Below are 18,651 nucleotides of genomic sequence, written 5' to 3'. Positions count from 1 at the left end.
CGAAAACGAGTAATGTCCTAAATTAACGAGGAGATTTTCTTAACCTCCATTTTGGCCGAATTTTTAGAGAATGTAAAAATATCCCATGGAAGTCGTAGCTATGTTGTTTACCTATCCAACGAATTGTCACATGCTAAGATTCAATGCAAATCGGCCACATTATGGCCTTCCTAGTAAAAAAGGGCCGAAAACGAGTAATGTCCTAAATTAACGAGGAGATTTTCTTAACCTCCATTTTGGCCGAATTTTTAGAGAATGTAAAAATATCCCATGGAAGTCGTAGCTATGTTGTTTACCTATCTGACGAATTGTCACATGCTAAGATTCAATACAAATCGGCCACTTTATGGCCTTCCTAGTAGAAAAGGGTCAAAAACGAGTAATGTCCTAAAATAACGAGGAGATTTTCTTAACCTCCATTTTGGCCGAATTTTTAGAGAATGTAAAAATATCCCATGGAAGTCGTAGCTATGTTGTTTACCTATCCAACGAATTGTCACATGCTAAGATTCAATGCAAATCGGCCACACTATGGCCTTCCTAGTAAAAAAGGGTCAAAAACGAGTAATGTCCTAAATTAACGAGGAGATTTTCTTAACCTCCATTTTGGCCGAATTTTTAGAGAATGCAAAAATATACCATGGAAGTCGAAGTTATGTTGTTTACCTATCCAACGAATTGTCACATGCTAAGATTCAATGCAAATCGGCCACATTATGGCATTCCTAGTAAAAAATGGTCGAAAACGAGTAATTTCCTAAATTAACGAGGAGATTTTCTTGACCTCCATTTGGCCGAATTTTTAGAGAATGCCAAAATATACCATGGAAGTCGTAGCTATGTTGTTTACCTATCCAACGAATTGTCACATGCTAAGATTCAACGCAAATCGGCCACATTATGGCCTTCCTAGTAAAAAAGGGCCGAAAACGAGTAATGTCCTAAATTAACGAGGAGATTTTCTTAACCTCCATTTTGGCCGAATTTTTAGAGAATGTAAAAATATCCCATGGAAGTCGTAGCTATGTTGTTTACCTATCTGACGAATTGTCACATGCTAAGATTCAATACAAATCGGCCACTTTATGGCCTTCCTAGTAAAAAAGGGTCGAAAACGAGTAATGTCCTAAATTAACGAGGAGATTTTCTTAACCTCCATTTTGGCCGAATTTTTAGAGAATGTAAAAATATCCCATGGAAGTCGTAGCTATGTTGTTTACCTATCCAACGAATTGTCACATGCTAAGATTCAATGCAAATCGGCCACATTATGGCCTTCCTAGTAAAAAAGGGCCGAAAACGAGTAATGTCCTAAATTAACGAGGAGATTTTCTTAACCTCCATTTTGGCCGAATTTTTAGAGAATGTAAAAATATCCCATGGAAGTCGTAGCTATGTTGTTTACCTATCCAACGAATTGTCACATGCTAAGATTCAATGCAAATCGGCCACATTATGGCCTTCCTAGTAAAAAAGGGCCGAAAACGAGTAATGTCCTAAATTAACGAGGAGATTTTCTTAACCTCCATTTTGGCCGAATTTTTAGAGAATGTAAAAATATCCCATGGAAGTCGTAGCTATGTTGTTTACCTATCTGACGAATTGTCACATGCTAAGATTCAATACAAATCGGCCACTTTATGGCCTTCCTAGTAGAAAAGGGTCAAAAACGAGTAATGTCCTAAAATAACGAGGAGATTTTCTTAACCTCCATTTTGGCCGAATTTTTAGAGAATGTAAAAATATCCCATGGAAGTCGTAGCTATGTTGTTTACCTATCCAACGAATTGTCACATGCTAAGATTCAATGCAAATCGGCCACTTTATGGCCTTCCTAGTAAAAAAGGGTCGAAAACGAGTAATGTCCTAAATTAACGAGGAGATTTTCTTAACCTCCATTTTGGCCGAATTTTTAGAGAATGTAAAAATATCCCATGGAAGTCGTAGCTATGTTGTTTACCTATCCAACGAATTGTCACATGCTAAGATTCAATGCAAATCGGCCACATTATGGCCTTCCTAGTAAAAAAGGGCCGAAAACGAGTAATGTCCTAAATTAACGAGGAGATTTTCTTAACCTCCATTTTGGCCGAATTTTTAGAGAATGTAAAAATATCCCATGGAAGTCGTAGCTATGTTGTTTACCTATCTGACGAATTGTCACATGCTAAGATTCAATACAAATCGGCCACTTTATGGCCTTCCTAGTAAAAAAGGGTCAAAAACGAGTAATGTCCTAAATTAACGAGGAGATTTTCTTAACCTCCATTTTGGCCGAATTTTTAGAGAATGTAAAAATATCCCACGGAAGTCGTAGTTATGTTGGTTACCTATCCAACGAATTGTCACATGCTAAGATTCAATGCAAATCGGCCACACTATGGCCTTCCTAGTAAAAAATGGCCGAAAACGAGTAATGTCCTAAATTAACGAGGAGATTTTCTTAACCTCCATTTTGGCCGAATTTTTAGAGAATGCAAAAATATACCATGGAAGTCGTAGTTATGTTGTTTACCTATCCAACGAATTGTCACATGCTAAGATTCAATGCAAATTGGCCACATTATGGCATTCCTAGTAAAAAATGGTCGAAAACGAGTAATTTCCTAAATTAACGAGGAGATTTTCTTGACCTCCATTTTCGCCGAATTTTTAGAGAATGCCAAAATATACCATGGAAGTCGTAGTTATGTTGTTTACCTATCCAACGAATTGTCACATGCTAAGATTCAACGCAAATCGGCCACAATATGGCCTTCCTAGTAAAAAAGGGCCGAAAACGAGTAATGTCCTAAATTAACGAGGAGATTTTCTTAACCTCCATTTTGGCCGAATTTTTAGAGAATGTAAAAATATCCCATGGAAGTCGTAGCTATGTTGTTTACCTATCTGACGAATTGTCACATGCTAAGATTCAATACAAATCGGCCACTTTATGGCCTTCCTAGTAAAAAAGGGTCAAAAACGAGTAATGTCCTAAATTAACGAGGAGATTTTCTTAACCTCCATTTTGGCCGAATTTTTAGAGAATGTAAAAATATCCCATGGAAGTCGTAGCTATGTTGTTTACCTATCTGACGAATTGTCACATGCTAAGATTCAATACAAATCGGCCACTTTATGGCCTTCCTAGTAAAAAAGGGTCGAAAACGAGTAATGTCCTAAATTAACGAGGAGATTTTCTTAACCTCCATTTTGGCCGAATTTTTAGAGAATGTAAAAATATCCCATGGAAGTCGTAGCTATGTTGTTTACCTATCCAACGAATTGTCACATGCTAAGATTCAATGCAAATCGGCCACATTATGGCCTTCCTAGTAAAAAAGGGCCGAAAACGAGTAATGTCCTAAATTAACGAGGAGATTTTCTTAACCTCCATTTTGGCCGAATTTTTAGAGAATGTAAAAATATCCCATGGAAGTCGTAGCTATGTTGTTTACCTATCCAACGAATTGTCACATGCTAAGATTCAATGCAAATCGGCCACATTATGGCCTTCCTAGTAAAAAAGGGCCGAAAACGAGTAATGTCCTAAATTAACGAGGAGATTTTCTTAACCTCCATTTTGGCCGAATTTTTAGAGAATGTAAAAATATCCCATGGAAGTCGTAGCTATGTTGTTTACCTATCTGACGAATTGTCACATGCTAAGATTCAATACAAATCGGCCACTTTATGGCCTTCCTAGTAGAAAAGGGTCAAAAACGAGTAATGTCCTAAAATAACGAGGAGATTTTCTTAACCTCCATTTTGGCCGAATTTTTAGAGAATGTAAAAATATCCCATGGAAGTCGTAGCTATGTTGTTTACCTATCCAACGAATTGTCACATGCTAAGATTCAATGCAAATCGGCCACACTATGGCCTTCCTAGTAAAAAAGGGTCAAAAACGAGTAATGTCCTAAATTAACGAGGAGATTTTCTTAACCTCCATTTTGGCCGAATTTTTAGAGAATGCAAAAATATACCATGGAAGTCGAAGTTATGTTGTTTACCTATCCAACGAATTGTCACATGCTAAGATTCAATGCAAATCGGCCACATTATGGCATTCCTAGTAAAAAATGGTCGAAAACGAGTAATTTCCTAAATTAACGAGGAGATTTTCTTGACCTCCATTTGGCCGAATTTTTAGAGAATGCCAAAATATACCATGGAAGTCGTAGCTATGTTGTTTACCTATCCAACGAATTGTCACATGCTAAGATTCAACGCAAATCGGCCACATTATGGCCTTCCTAGTAAAAAAGGGCCGAAAACGAGTAATGTCCTAAATTAACGAGGAGATTTTCTTAACCTCCATTTTGGCCGAATTTTTAGAGAATGTAAAAATATCCCATGGAAGTCGTAGCTATGTTGTTTACCTATCTGACGAATTGTCACATGCTAAGATTCAATACAAATCGGCCACTTTATGGCCTTCCTAGTAAAAAAGGGTCGAAAACGAGTAATGTCCTAAATTAACGAGGAGATTTTCTTAACCTCCATTTTGGCCGAATTTTTAGAGAATGTAAAAATATCCCATGGAAGTCGTAGCTATGTTGTTTACCTATCCAACGAATTGTCACATGCTAAGATTCAATGCAAATCGGCCACATTATGGCCTTCCTAGTAAAAAAGGGCCGAAAACGAGTAATGTCCTAAATTAACGAGGAGATTTTCTTAACCTCCATTTTGGCCGAATTTTTAGAGAATGTAAAAATATCCCATGGAAGTCGTAGCTATGTTGTTTACCTATCTGACGAATTGTCACATGCTAAGATTCAATACAAATCGGCCACTTTATGGCCTTCCTAGTAGAAAAGGGTCAAAAACGAGTAATGTCCTAAAATAACGAGGAGATTTTCTTAACCTCCATTTTGGCCGAATTTTTAGAGAATGTAAAAATATCCCATGGAAGTCGTAGCTATGTTGTTTACCTATCCAACGAATTGTCACATGCTAAGATTCAATGCAAATCGGCCACACTATGGCCTTCCTAGTAAAAAAGGGTCAAAAACGAGTAATGTCCTAAATTAACGAGGAGATTTTCTTAACCTCCATTTTGGCCGAATTTTTAGAGAATGCAAAAATATACCATGGAAGTCGAAGTTATGTTGTTTACCTATCCAACGAATTGTCACATGCTAAGATTCAATGCAAATCGGCCACATTATGGCATTCCTAGTAAAAAATGGTCGAAAACGAGTAATTTCCTAAATTAACGAGGAGATTTTCTTGACCTCCATTTGGCCGAATTTTTAGAGAATGCCAAAATATACCATGGAAGTCGTAGCTATGTTGTTTACCTATCCAACGAATTGTCACATGCTAAGATTCAACGCAAATCGGCCACATTATGGCCTTCCTAGTAAAAAAGGGCCGAAAACGAGTAATGTCCTAAATTAACGAGGAGATTTTCTTAACCTCCATTTTGGCCGAATTTTTAGAGAATGTAAAAATATCCCATGGAAGTCGTAGCTATGTTGTTTACCTATCTGACGAATTGTCACATGCTAAGATTCAATACAAATCGGCCACTTTATGGCCTTCCTAGTAAAAAAGGGTCGAAAACGAGTAATGTCCTAAATTAACGAGGAGATTTTCTTAACCTCCATTTTGGCCGAATTTTTAGAGAATGTAAAAATATCCCATGGAAGTCGTAGCTATGTTGTTTACCTATCCAACGAATTGTCACATGCTAAGATTCAATGCAAATCGGCCACATTATGGCCTTCCTAGTAAAAAAGGGCCGAAAACGAGTAATGTCCTAAATTAACGAGGAGATTTTCTTAACCTCCATTTTGGCCGAATTTTTAGAGAATGTAAAAATATCCCATGGAAGTCGTAGCTATGTTGTTTACCTATCCAACGAATTGTCACATGCTAAGATTCAATGCAAATCGGCCACATTATGGCCTTCCTAGTAAAAAAGGGCCGAAAACGAGTAATGTCCTAAATTAACGAGGAGATTTTCTTAACCTCCATTTTGGCCGAATTTTTAGAGAATGTAAAAATATCCCATGGAAGTCGTAGCTATGTTGTTTACCTATCTGACGAATTGTCACATGCTAAGATTCAATACAAATCGGCCACTTTATGGCCTTCCTAGTAGAAAAGGGTCAAAAACGAGTAATGTCCTAAAATAACGAGGAGATTTTCTTAACCTCCATTTTGGCCGAATTTTTAGAGAATGTAAAAATATCCCATGGAAGTCGTAGCTATGTTGTTTACCTATCCAACGAATTGTCACATGCTAAGATTCAATGCAAATCGGCCACACTATGGCCTTCCTAGTAAAAAAGGGTCAAAAACGAGTAATGTCCTAAATTAACGAGGAGATTTTCTTAACCTCCATTTTGGCCGAATTTTTAGAGAATGCAAAAATATACCATGGAAGTCGAAGTTATGTTGTTTACCTATCCAACGAATTGTCACATGCTAAGATTCAATGCAAATCGGCCACATTATGGCATTCCTAGTAAAAAATGGTCGAAAACGAGTAATTTCCTAAATTAACGAGGAGATTTTCTTGACCTCCATTTGGCCGAATTTTTAGAGAATGCCAAAATATACCATGGAAGTCGTAGCTATGTTGTTTACCTATCCAACGAATTGTCACATGCTAAGATTCAACGCAAATCGGCCACATTATGGCCTTCCTAGTAAAAAAGGGCCGAAAACGAGTAATGTCCTAAATTAACGAGGAGATTTTCTTAACCTCCATTTTGGCCGAATTTTTAGAGAATGTAAAAATATCCCATGGAAGTCGTAGCTATGTTGTTTACCTATCTGACGAATTGTCACATGCTAAGATTCAATACAAATCGGCCACTTTATGGCCTTCCTAGTAAAAAAGGGTCGAAAACGAGTAATGTCCTAAATTAACGAGGAGATTTTCTTAACCTCCATTTTGGCCGAATTTTTAGAGAATGTAAAAATATCCCATGGAAGTCGTAGCTATGTTGTTTACCTATCCAACGAATTGTCACATGCTAAGATTCAATGCAAATCGGCCACATTATGGCCTTCCTAGTAAAAAAGGGCCGAAAACGAGTAATGTCCTAAATTAACGAGGAGATTTTCTTAACCTCCATTTTGGCCGAATTTTTAGAGAATGTAAAAATATCCCATGGAAGTCGTAGCTATGTTGTTTACCTATCCAACGAATTGTCACATGCTAAGATTCAATGCAAATCGGCCACATTATGGCCTTCCTAGTAAAAAAGGGCCGAAAACGAGTAATGTCCTAAATTAACGAGGAGATTTTCTTAACCTCCATTTTGGCCGAATTTTTAGAGAATGTAAAAATATCCCATGGAAGTCGTAGCTATGTTGTTTACCTATCTGACGAATTGTCACATGCTAAGATTCAATACAAATCGGCCACTTTATGGCCTTCCTAGTAGAAAAGGGTCAAAAACGAGTAATGTCCTAAAATAACGAGGAGATTTTCTTAACCTCCATTTTGGCCGAATTTTTAGAGAATGTAAAAATATCCCATGGAAGTCGTAGCTATGTTGTTTACCTATCCAACGAATTGTCACATGCTAAGATTCAATGCAAATCGGCCACTTTATGGCCTTCCTAGTAAAAAAGGGTCGAAAACGAGTAATGTCCTAAATTAACGAGGAGATTTTCTTAACCTCCATTTTGGCCGAATTTTTAGAGAATGTAAAAATATCCCATGGAAGTCGTAGCTATGTTGTTTACCTATCCAACGAATTGTCACATGCTAAGATTCAATGCAAATCGGCCACATTATGGCCTTCCTAGTAAAAAAGGGCCGAAAACGAGTAATGTCCTAAATTAACGAGGAGATTTTCTTAACCTCCATTTTGGCCGAATTTTTAGAGAATGTAAAAATATCCCATGGAAGTCGTAGCTATGTTGTTTACCTATCTGACGAATTGTCACATGCTAAGATTCAATACAAATCGGCCACTTTATGGCCTTCCTAGTAAAAAAGGGTCAAAAACGAGTAATGTCCTAAATTAACGAGGAGATTTTCTTAACCTCCATTTTGGCCGAATTTTTAGAGAATGTAAAAATATCCCACGGAAGTCGTAGTTATGTTGGTTACCTATCCAACGAATTGTCACATGCTAAGATTCAATGCAAATCGGCCACACTATGGCCTTCCTAGTAAAAAATGGCCGAAAACGAGTAATGTCCTAAATTAACGAGGAGATTTTCTTAACCTCCATTTTGGCCGAATTTTTAGAGAATGCAAAATTATACCATGGAAGTCGTAGTTATGTTGTTTACCTATCCAACGAATTGTCACATGCTAAGATTCAATGCAAATTGGCCACATTATGGCATTCCTAGTAAAAAATGGTCGAAAACGAGTAATTTCCTAAATTAACGAGGAGATTTTCTTGACCTCCATTTTGGCCGAATTTTTAGAGAATGCCAAAATATACCATGGAAGTCGTAGTTATGTTGTTTACCTATCCAACGAATTGTCACATGCTAAGATTCAACGCAAATCGGCCACAATATGGCCTTCCTAGTAAAAAAGGGCCGAAAACGAGTAATGTCCTAAATTAACGAGGAGATTTTCTTAACCTCCATTTTGGCCGAATTTTTAGAGAATGTAAAAATATCCCATGGAAGTCGTAGCTATGTTGTTTACCTATCTGACGAATTGTCACATGCTAAGATTCAATACAAATCGGCCACTTTATGGCCTTCCTAGTAAAAAAGGGTCGAAAACGAGTAATGTCCTAAATTAACGAGGAGATTTTCTTAACCTCCATTTTGGCCGAATTTTTAGAGAATGTAAAAATATCCCATGGAAGTCGTAGCTATGTTGTTTACCTATCCAACGAATTGTCACATGCTAAGATTCAATGCAAATCGGCCACATTATGGCCTTCCTAGTAAAAAAGGGCCGAAAACGAGTAATGTCCTAAATTAACGAGGAGATTTTCTTAACCTCCATTTTGGCCGAATTTTTAGAGAATGTAAAAATATCCCATGGAAGTCGTAGCTATGTTGTTTACCTATCTGACGAATTGTCACATGCTAAGATTCAATACAAATCGGCCACTTTATGGCCTTCCTAGTAAAAAAGGGTCAAAAACGAGTAATGTCCTAAATTAACGAGGAGATTTTCTTAACCTCCATTTTGGCCGAATTTTTAGAGAATGTAAAAATATCCCACGGAAGTCGTAGTTATGTTGGTTACCTATCCAACGAATTGTCACATGCTAAGATTCAATGCAAATCGGCCACACTATGGCCTTCCTAGTAAAAAATGGCCGAAAACGAGTAATGTCCTAAATTAACGAGGAGATTTTCTTAACCTCCATTTTGGCCGAATTTTTAGAGAATGCAAAATTATACCATGGAAGTCGTAGTTATGTTGTTTACCTATCCAACGAATTGTCACATGCTAAGATTCAATGCAAATTGGCCACATTATGGCATTCCTAGTAAAAAATGGTCGAAAACGAGTAATTTCCTAAATTAACGAGGAGATTTTCTTGACCTCCATTTTGGCCGAATTTTTAGAGAATGCCAAAATATACCATGGAAGTCGTAGTTATGTTGTTTACCTATCCAACGAATTGTCACATGCTAAGATTCAACGCAAATCGGCCACAATATGGCCTTCCTAGTAAAAAAGGGCCGAAAACGAGTAATGTCCTAAATTAACGAGGAGATTTTCTTAACCTCCATTTTGGCCGAATTTTTAGAGAATGTAAAAATATCCCATGGAAGTCGTAGCTATGTTGTTTACCTATCTGACGAATTGTCACATGCTAAGATTCAATACAAATCGGCCACTTTATGGCCTTCCTAGTAAAAAAGGGTCGAAAACGAGTAATGTCCTAAATTAACGAGGAGATTTTCTTAACCTCCATTTTGGCCGAATTTTTAGAGAATGTAAAAATATCCCATGGAAGTCGTAGCTATGTTGTTTACCTATCCAACGAATTGTCACATGCTAAGATTCAATGCAAATCGGCCACATTATGGCCTTCCTAGTAAAAAAGGGCCGAAAACGAGTAATGTCCTAAATTAACGAGGAGATTTTCTTAACCTCCATTTTGGCCGAATTTTTAGAGAATGTAAAAATATCCCATGGAAGTCGTAGCTATGTTGTTTACCTATCTGACGAATTGTCACATGCTAAGATTCAATACAAATCGGCCACTTTATGGCCTTCCTAGTAAAAAAGGGTCAAAAACGAGTAATGTCCTAAATTAACGAGGAGATTTTCTTAACCTCCATTTTGGCCGAATTTTTAGAGAATGTAAAAATATTCCACGGAATTCGTAGTTATGTTGGTTACCTATCCAACGAATTGTCACATGCTAAGATTCAATGCAAATCGGCCACACTATGGCCTTCCTAGTAAAAAATGGCCGAAAACGAGTAATGTCCTAAATTAACGAGGAGATTTTCTTAACCTCCATTTTGGCCGAATTTTTAGAGAATGCAAAAATATACCATGGAAGTCGTAGTTATGTTGTTTACCTATCCAACGAATTGTCACATGCTAAGATTCAATGCAAATTGGCCACATTATGGCATTCCTAGTAAAAAATGGTCGAAAACGAGTAATTTCCTAAATTAACGAGGAGATTTTCTTGACCTCCATTTTGGCCGAATTTTTAGAGAATGCCAAAATATACCATGGAAGTCGTAGTTATGTTGTTTACCTATCCAACGAATTGTCACATGCTAAGATTCAACGCAAATCGGCCACAATATGGCCTTCCTAGTAAAAAAGGGCCGAAAACGAGTAATGTCCTAAATTAACGAGGAGATTTTCTTAACCTCCATTTTGGCCGAATTTTTAGAGAATGTAAAAATATCCCATGGAAGTCGTAGCTATGTTGTTTACCTATCTGACGAATTGTCACATGCTAAGATTCAATACAAATCGGCCACTTTATGGCCTTCCTAGTAAAAAAGGGTCGAAAACGAGTAATGTCCTAAATTAACGAGGAGATTTTCTTAACCTCCATTTTGGCCGAATTTTTAGAGAATGTAAAAATATCCCATGGAAGTCGTAGCTATGTTGTTTACCTATCCAACGAATTGTCACATGCTAAGATTCAATGCAAATCGGCCACATTATGGCCTTCCTAGTAAAAAAGGGCCGAAAACGAGTAATGTCCTAAATTAACGAGGAGATTTTCTTAACCTCCATTTTGGCCGAATTTTTAGAGAATGTAAAAATATCCCATGGAAGTCGTAGCTATGTTGTTTACCTATCTGACGAATTGTCACATGCTAAGATTCAATACAAATCGGCCACTTTATGGCCTTCCTAGTAAAAAAGGGTCAAAAACGAGTAATGTCCTAAATTAACGAGGAGATTTTCTTAACCTCCATTTTGGCCGAATTTTTAGAGAATGTAAAAATATCCCACGGAAGTCGTAGTTATGTTGGTTACCTATCCAACGAATTGTCACATGCTAAGATTCAATGCAAATCGGCCACACTATGGCCTTCCTAGTAAAAAATGGCCGAAAACGAGTAATGTCCTAAATTAACGAGGAGATTTTCTTAACCTCCATTTTGGCCGAATTTTTAGAGAATGCAAAAATATACCATGGAAGTCGTAGTTATGTTGTTTACCTATCCAACGAATTGTCACATGCTAAGATTCAATGCAAATTGGCCACATTATGGCATTCCTAGTAAAAAATGGTCGAAAACGAGTAATTTCCTAAATTAACGAGGAGATTTTCTTGACCTCCATTTTGGCCGAATTTTTAGAGAATGCCAAAATATACCATGGAAGTCGTAGTTATGTTGTTTACCTATCCAACGAATTGTCACATGCTAAGATTCAACGCAAATCGGCCACAATATGGCCTTCCTAGTAAAAAAGGGCCGAAAACGAGTAATGTCCTAAATTAACGAGGAGATTTTCTTAACCTCCATTTTGGCCGAATTTTTAGAGAATGTAAAAATATCCCATGGAAGTCGTAGCTATGTTGTTTACCTATCTGACGAATTGTCACATGCTAAGATTCAATACAAATCGGCCACTTTATGGCCTTCCTAGTAAAAAAGGGTCGAAAACGAGTAATGTCCTAAATTAACGAGGAGATTTTCTTAACCTCCATTTTGGCCGAATTTTTAGAGAATGTAAAAATATCCCATGGAAGTCGTAGCTATGTTGTTTACCTATCCAACGAATTGTCACATGCTAAGATTCAATGCAAATCGGCCACATTATGGCCTTCCTAGTAAAAAAGGGCCGAAAACGAGTAATGTCCTAAATTAACGAGGAGATTTTCTTAACCTCCATTTTGGCCGAATTTTTAGAGAATGTAAAAATATCCCATGGAAGTCGTAGCTATGTTGTTTACCTATCTGACGAATTGTCACATGCTAAGATTCAATACAAATCGGCCACTTTATGGCCTTCCTAGTAAAAAAGGGTCAAAAACGAGTAATGTCCTAAATTAACGAGGAGATTTTCTTAACCTCCATTTTGGCCGAATTTTTAGAGAATGTAAAAATATCCCACGGAAGTCGTAGTTATGTTGGTTACCTATCCAACGAATTGTCACATGCTAAGATTCAATGCAAATCGGCCACACTATGGCCTTCCTAGTAAAAAATGGCCGAAAACGAGTAATGTCCTAAATTAACGAGGAGATTTTCTTAACCTCCATTTTGGCCGAATTTTTAGAGAATGCAAAAATATACCATGGAAGTCGTAGTTATGTTGTTTACCTATCCAACGAATTGTCACATGCTAAGATTCAATGCAAATTGGCCACATTATGGCATTCCTAGTAAAAAATGGTCGAAAACGAGTAATTTCCTAAATTAACGAGGAGATTTTCTTGACCTCCATTTTGGCCGAATTTTTAGAGAATGCCAAAATATACCATGGAAGTCGTAGTTATGTTGTTTACCTATCCAACGAATTGTCACATGCTAAGATTCAACGCAAATCGGCCACAATATGGCCTTCCTAGTAAAAAAGGGCCGAAAACGAGTAATGTCCTAAATTAACGAGGAGATTTTCTTAACCTCCATTTTGGCCGAATTTTTAGAGAATGTAAAAATATCCCATGGAAGTCGTAGCTATGTTGTTTACCTATCTGACGAATTGTCACATGCTAAGATTCAATACAAATCGGCCACTTTATGGCCTTCCTAGTAAAAAAGGGTCGAAAACGAGTAATGTCCTAAATTAACGAGGAGATTTTCTTAACCTCCATTTTGGCCGAATTTTTAGAGAATGTAAAAATATCCCATGGAAGTCGTAGCTATGTTGTTTACCTATCCAACGAATTGTCACATGCTAAGATTCAATGCAAATCGGCCACATTATGGCCTTCCTAGTAAAAAAGGGCCGAAAACGAGTAATGTCCTAAATTAACGAGGAGATTTTCTTAACCTCCATTTTGGCCGAATTTTTAGAGAATGTAAAAATATCCCATGGAAGTCGTAGCTATGTTGTTTACCTATCTGACGAATTGTCACATGCTAAGATTCAATACAAATCGGCCACTTTATGGCCTTCCTAGTAAAAAAGGGTCAAAAACGAGTAATGTCCTAAATTAACGAGGAGATTTTCTTAACCTCCATTTTGGCCGAATTTTTAGAGAATGTAAAAATATCCCACGGAAGTCGTAGTTATGTTGGTTACCTATCCAACGAATTGTCACATGCTAAGATTCAATGCAAATCGGCCACACTATGGCCTTCCTAGTAAAAAATGGCCGAAAACGAGTAATGTCCTAAATTAACGAGGAGATTTTCTTAACCTCCATTTTGGCCGAATTTTTAGAGAATGCAAAAATATACCATGGAAGTCGTAGTTATGTTGTTTACCTATCCAACGAATTGTCACATGCTAAGATTCAATGCAAATTGGCCACATTATGGCATTCCTAGTAAAAAATGGTCGAAAACGAGTAATTTCCTAAATTAACGAGGAGATTTTCTTGACCTCCATTTTGGCCGAATTTTTAGAGAATGCCAAAATATACCATGGAAGTCGTAGTTATGTTGTTTACCTATCCAACGAATTGTCACATGCTAAGATTCAACGCAAATCGGCCACAATATGGCCTTCCTAGTAAAAAAGGGCCGAAAACGAGTAATGTCCTAAATTAACGAGGAGATTTTCTTAACCTCCATTTTGGCCGAATTTTTAGAGAATGTAAAAATATCCCATGGAAGTCGTAGCTATGTTGTTTACCTATCTGACGAATTGTCACATGCTAAGATTCAATACAAATCGGCCACTTTATGGCCTTCCTAGTAAAAAAGGGTCAAAAACGAGTAATGTCCTAAATTAACGAGGAGATTTTCTTAACCTCCATTTTGGCCGAATTTTTAGAGAATGTAAAAATATCCCATGGAAGTCGTAGCTATGTTGTTTACCTATCTGACGAATTGTCACATGCTAAGATTCAATACAAATCGGCCACTTTATGGCCTTCCTAGTAAAAAAGGGTCGAAAACGAGTAATGTCCTAAATTAACGTGGAGATTTTCTTAACCTCCATTTTGGCCGAATTTTTAGAGAATGTAAAAATATCCCATGGAAGTCGTAGCTATGTTGTTTACCTATCCAACGAATTGTCACATGCTAAGATTCAATGCAAATCGGCCACATTATGGCCTTCCTAGTAAAAAAGGGCCGAAAACGAGTAATGTCCTAAATTAACGAGGAGATTTTCTTAACCTCCATTTTGGCCGAATTTTTAGAGAATGTAAAAATATCCCATGGAAGTCGTAGCTATGTTGTTTACCTATCTGAAGAATTGTCACATGCTATGATTCAATACAAATCGGCCACTTTATGGCCTTCCTAGTAAAAAAGGGTCGAAAACGAGTAATGTCCTAAAATAACGAGGAGATTTTCTTAACCTCCATTTTGGCTGAATTTTTAGAGAATGCAAAAATATCCCACGGAAGTCGTAGTTATGTTGCTTACCTATCCAACGAATTGTCACATGCTAAGATTCAATGCAAATCGGCCACACTATGGCCTTCCTAGTAAAAAAGGGTCAAAAACGAGTAATGTCCTAAATTAACGAGGAGATTTTCTTAACCTCCATTTTGGCCGAATTTTTAGAGAATGCAAAAATATACCATGGAAGTCGTAGTTATGTTGTTTACCTATCCAACGAATTGTCACATGCTAAGATTCAATGCAAATTGGCCACATTATGGCATTCCTAGTAAAAAATGGTCGAAAACGAGTAATGTCCTAAATTAACGAGGAGATTTTCTTGACCTCCATTTTGGCCGAATTTTTAGAGAATGCCAAAATATACCATGGAAGTCGTAGTTATGTTGGTTACCTATCCAACGAATTGTCACATGCTAAGATTCAATGCAAATCGGCCACACTATGGCCTTCCTAGTAAAAAATGGCCGAAAACGAGTAATGTCCTAAATTAACGAGGAGATTTTCTTAACCTCCATTTTGGCCGAATTTTTAGAGAATGCCAAAATATACCATGGAAGTCGTAGTTATGTTGTTTACCTATCCAACGAATTGTCACATGCTAAGATTCAATGCAAATTGGCCACATTATGGCATTCCTAGTAAAAAATGGTCGAAAACGAGTAATTTCCTAAATTAACGAGGAGATTTTCTTGACCTCCATTTTGGCCGAATTTTTAGAGAATGCCAAAATATACCATGGAAGTCGTAGTTATGTTGTTTACCTATCCAACGAATTGTCACATGCTAAGATTCAATACAAATCGGCCACTTTATGGCCTTCCTAGTAAAAAAGGGTCAAAAACGAGTAATGTCCTAAATTAAAGAGGAGATTTTCTTAACCTCCATTTTGGCCGAATTTTTAGAGAATGTAAAAATATCCCATGGAAGTCGTAGCTATGTTGTTTACCTATCCAACGAATTGTCACATGCTAAGATTCAATGCAAATCGGCCACATTATGGCCTTCCTAGTAAAAAAGGGCCGAAAACGAGTAATGTCCTAAATTAACGAGGAGATTTTCTTAACCTCCATTTTGGCCGAATTTTTAGAGAATGTAAAAATATCCCATGGAAGTCGTAGCTTTGTTGTTTACCTATCTGAAGAATTGTCACATGCTATGATTCAATACAAATCGGCCACTTTATGGCCTTCCTAGTAAAAAAGGGTCGAAAACGAGTAATGTCCTAAAATAACGAGGAGATTTTCTTAACCTCCATTTTGGCTGAATTTTTAGAGAATGCAAAAATATCCCACGGAAGTCGTAGTTATGTTGCTTACCTATCCAACGAATTGTCACATGCTAAGATTCAATGCAAATGGGCCACATTATGGCATTCCTAGTAAAAAATGGTCGAAAACGAGTAATGTCCTAAATTAACGAGGAGATTTTCTTGACCTCCATTTTGGCCGAATTTTTAGAGAATGCAAAAATATACCATGGAAGTCGTAGTTATGTTGTTTACCTATCCAACGAATTGTCACATGCTAAGATTCAATGCAAATTGGCCACATTATGGCATTCCTAGTAAAAAATGGTCGAAAACGAGTAATGTCCTAAATTAACGAGGAGATTTTCTTGACCTCCATTTTGGCCGAATTTTTAGAGAATGCCAAAATATACCATGGAAGTCGTAGTTATGTTGTTTACCTATCCAACGAATTGTCACATGCTAAGATTCAACGCAGATCGGCCACATTATGGCCTTCCTAGTAAAAAAGGGTCGAAAACGAGTAATGTCCTAAATTAACGAGGAGAGTTTCTTAACCTCCATTTTGGCCGAATTTTTAGAGAATGCAAAAATATCCCGTGGAAGTCGTAGTTATGTTGTTTACCTATCCAACGAATTGTCACATGCTAAGATTCAATGCAAATCGGCCACATTATGGCCTTCCTAGTAAAAAAGGGCCGAAAACGAGTAATGTCCTAAATTAACGAGGAGATTTTCTTAACCTCCATTTTGGCCGAATTTTTAGAGAATGTAAAAATATCCCATGGAAGTCGTAGTTATGTTGCTTACCTATCCAACGAATTGTCACATGCTAAGATTCAATGCAAATCGGCCACACTATGGCCTTCCTAGTAAAAAAGGGTCAAAAACGAGTAATGTCCTAAAATAACGAGGAGATTTTCTTAACCTCCATTTTGGCCTAATTTTTAGAGAATGCAAAAATATCCCACGGAAGTCGTAGTTATGTTGGTTACCTATCCAACGAATTGTCACATGCTAAGATTCAATGCAAATCGGCCACATTATGGCCTTCCTAGTAAAAAAGGGTCGAAAACGAGTAATGTCCTAAATTAACGAGGAGATTTTCTCAACCTCGATTTTGGCCGAATTTTTAGAGAATGCAAAAATATCCCATGGAAGTCGTAGTTATGTTGTTTACTTATCCAACGAATTGTCACATGCTAAGATTCAATGCAAATCGGCCACTTTATGGCCTTCCTAGTAAAAAAGGGTCGAAAACGAGTAATGTCCTAAATTAACGAGGAGATTTTCTTAACCTCCATTTTGGCCGAATTTTTAGAGAATGCCAAAATATACCATGGAAGTCGTAGTTATGTTGTTTACTTATCCAACGAATTGTCACATGCTAAGATTCAATGCAAATCGGCCACTTTATGGCCTTCCTAGTAAAAAAGGGTCGAAAACGAGTAATGTCCTAAATTAACGAGGAGATTTTCTCAACCTCCATTTTGGCCGAATTTTTAGAGAATGCAAAAATATACCATGGAATTCGTAGTTATGTTGTTTACCTATCCAACGAATTGTCACATGCTAAGATTCAATGCAAATGGGCCACATTATGGCATTCCTAGTAAAAAATGGTCGAAAACGAGTAATGTCCTAAATTAACGAGGAGATTTTCTTGACCTCCATTTTGGCCGAATTTTTAGAGAATGCCAAAATATACCATGGAAGTCGTAGTTATGTTGTTTACCTATCCAACGAATTGTCACATGCTAAGATTCAATGCAAATCGGCCACATTATGGCCATCCTAGTAAAAAAGGGCCGAAAACGAGTAATGTCCTAAATTAACGAGGAGATTTTCTTAACCTCCATTTTGGCCGAATTTTTAGAGAATGTAAAAATATCCCACGGAAGTCGTAGTTATGTTGGTTACCTATCCAACGAATTGTCACATGCTAAGATTCAATGCAAATCGGCCACATTATGGCCTTCCTAGTAAAAAAGGGTCGAAAACGAGTAATGTCCTAAATTAACGAGGAGATTTTCTCAACCTCGATTTTGGCCGAATTTTTAGAGAATGCAAAAATATCCCATGGAAGTCGTAGTTATGTTGTTTACTTATCCAACGAATTGTCACATGCTAAGATTCAATGCAAATCGGCCACTTTATGGCCTTCCTAGTAAAAAAGGGTCGAAAACGAGTAATGTCCTAAATTAACGAGGAGATTTTCTTAACCTCCATTTTGGCCGAATTTTTAGAGAATGCAAAAATATCCCACGGAAGTCGTAGTTATGTTGGTTACCTATCCAACGAATTGTCACATGCTAAGATTCAATGCAAATCGGCCACATTATGGCCTTCCTAGTAAAAAAGGGTCGAAAACGAGTAATGTCCTAAATTAACGAGGAGATTTTCTTAACCTCCATTTTGGCCGAATTTTTAGAGAATGCAAAAATATACCATGGAAGTTGTAGTTATGTTGTTTACCTATCCAACGAATTATCACATGCTAAGATTCAATGCAAATCGGC

The sequence above is a fragment of the Medicago sativa genome, chromosome 4, assembly GCF_051527215.1.
Source record: "Medicago sativa cultivar Bolivia chromosome 4, Bolivia_mono, whole genome shotgun sequence".
NCBI lineage: Eukaryota > Viridiplantae > Streptophyta > Magnoliopsida > Fabales > Fabaceae > Medicago > Medicago sativa.
The sequence above is the reverse complement of the archived record's forward strand: the minus strand, read 5'-3'. Positions refer to the sequence as shown.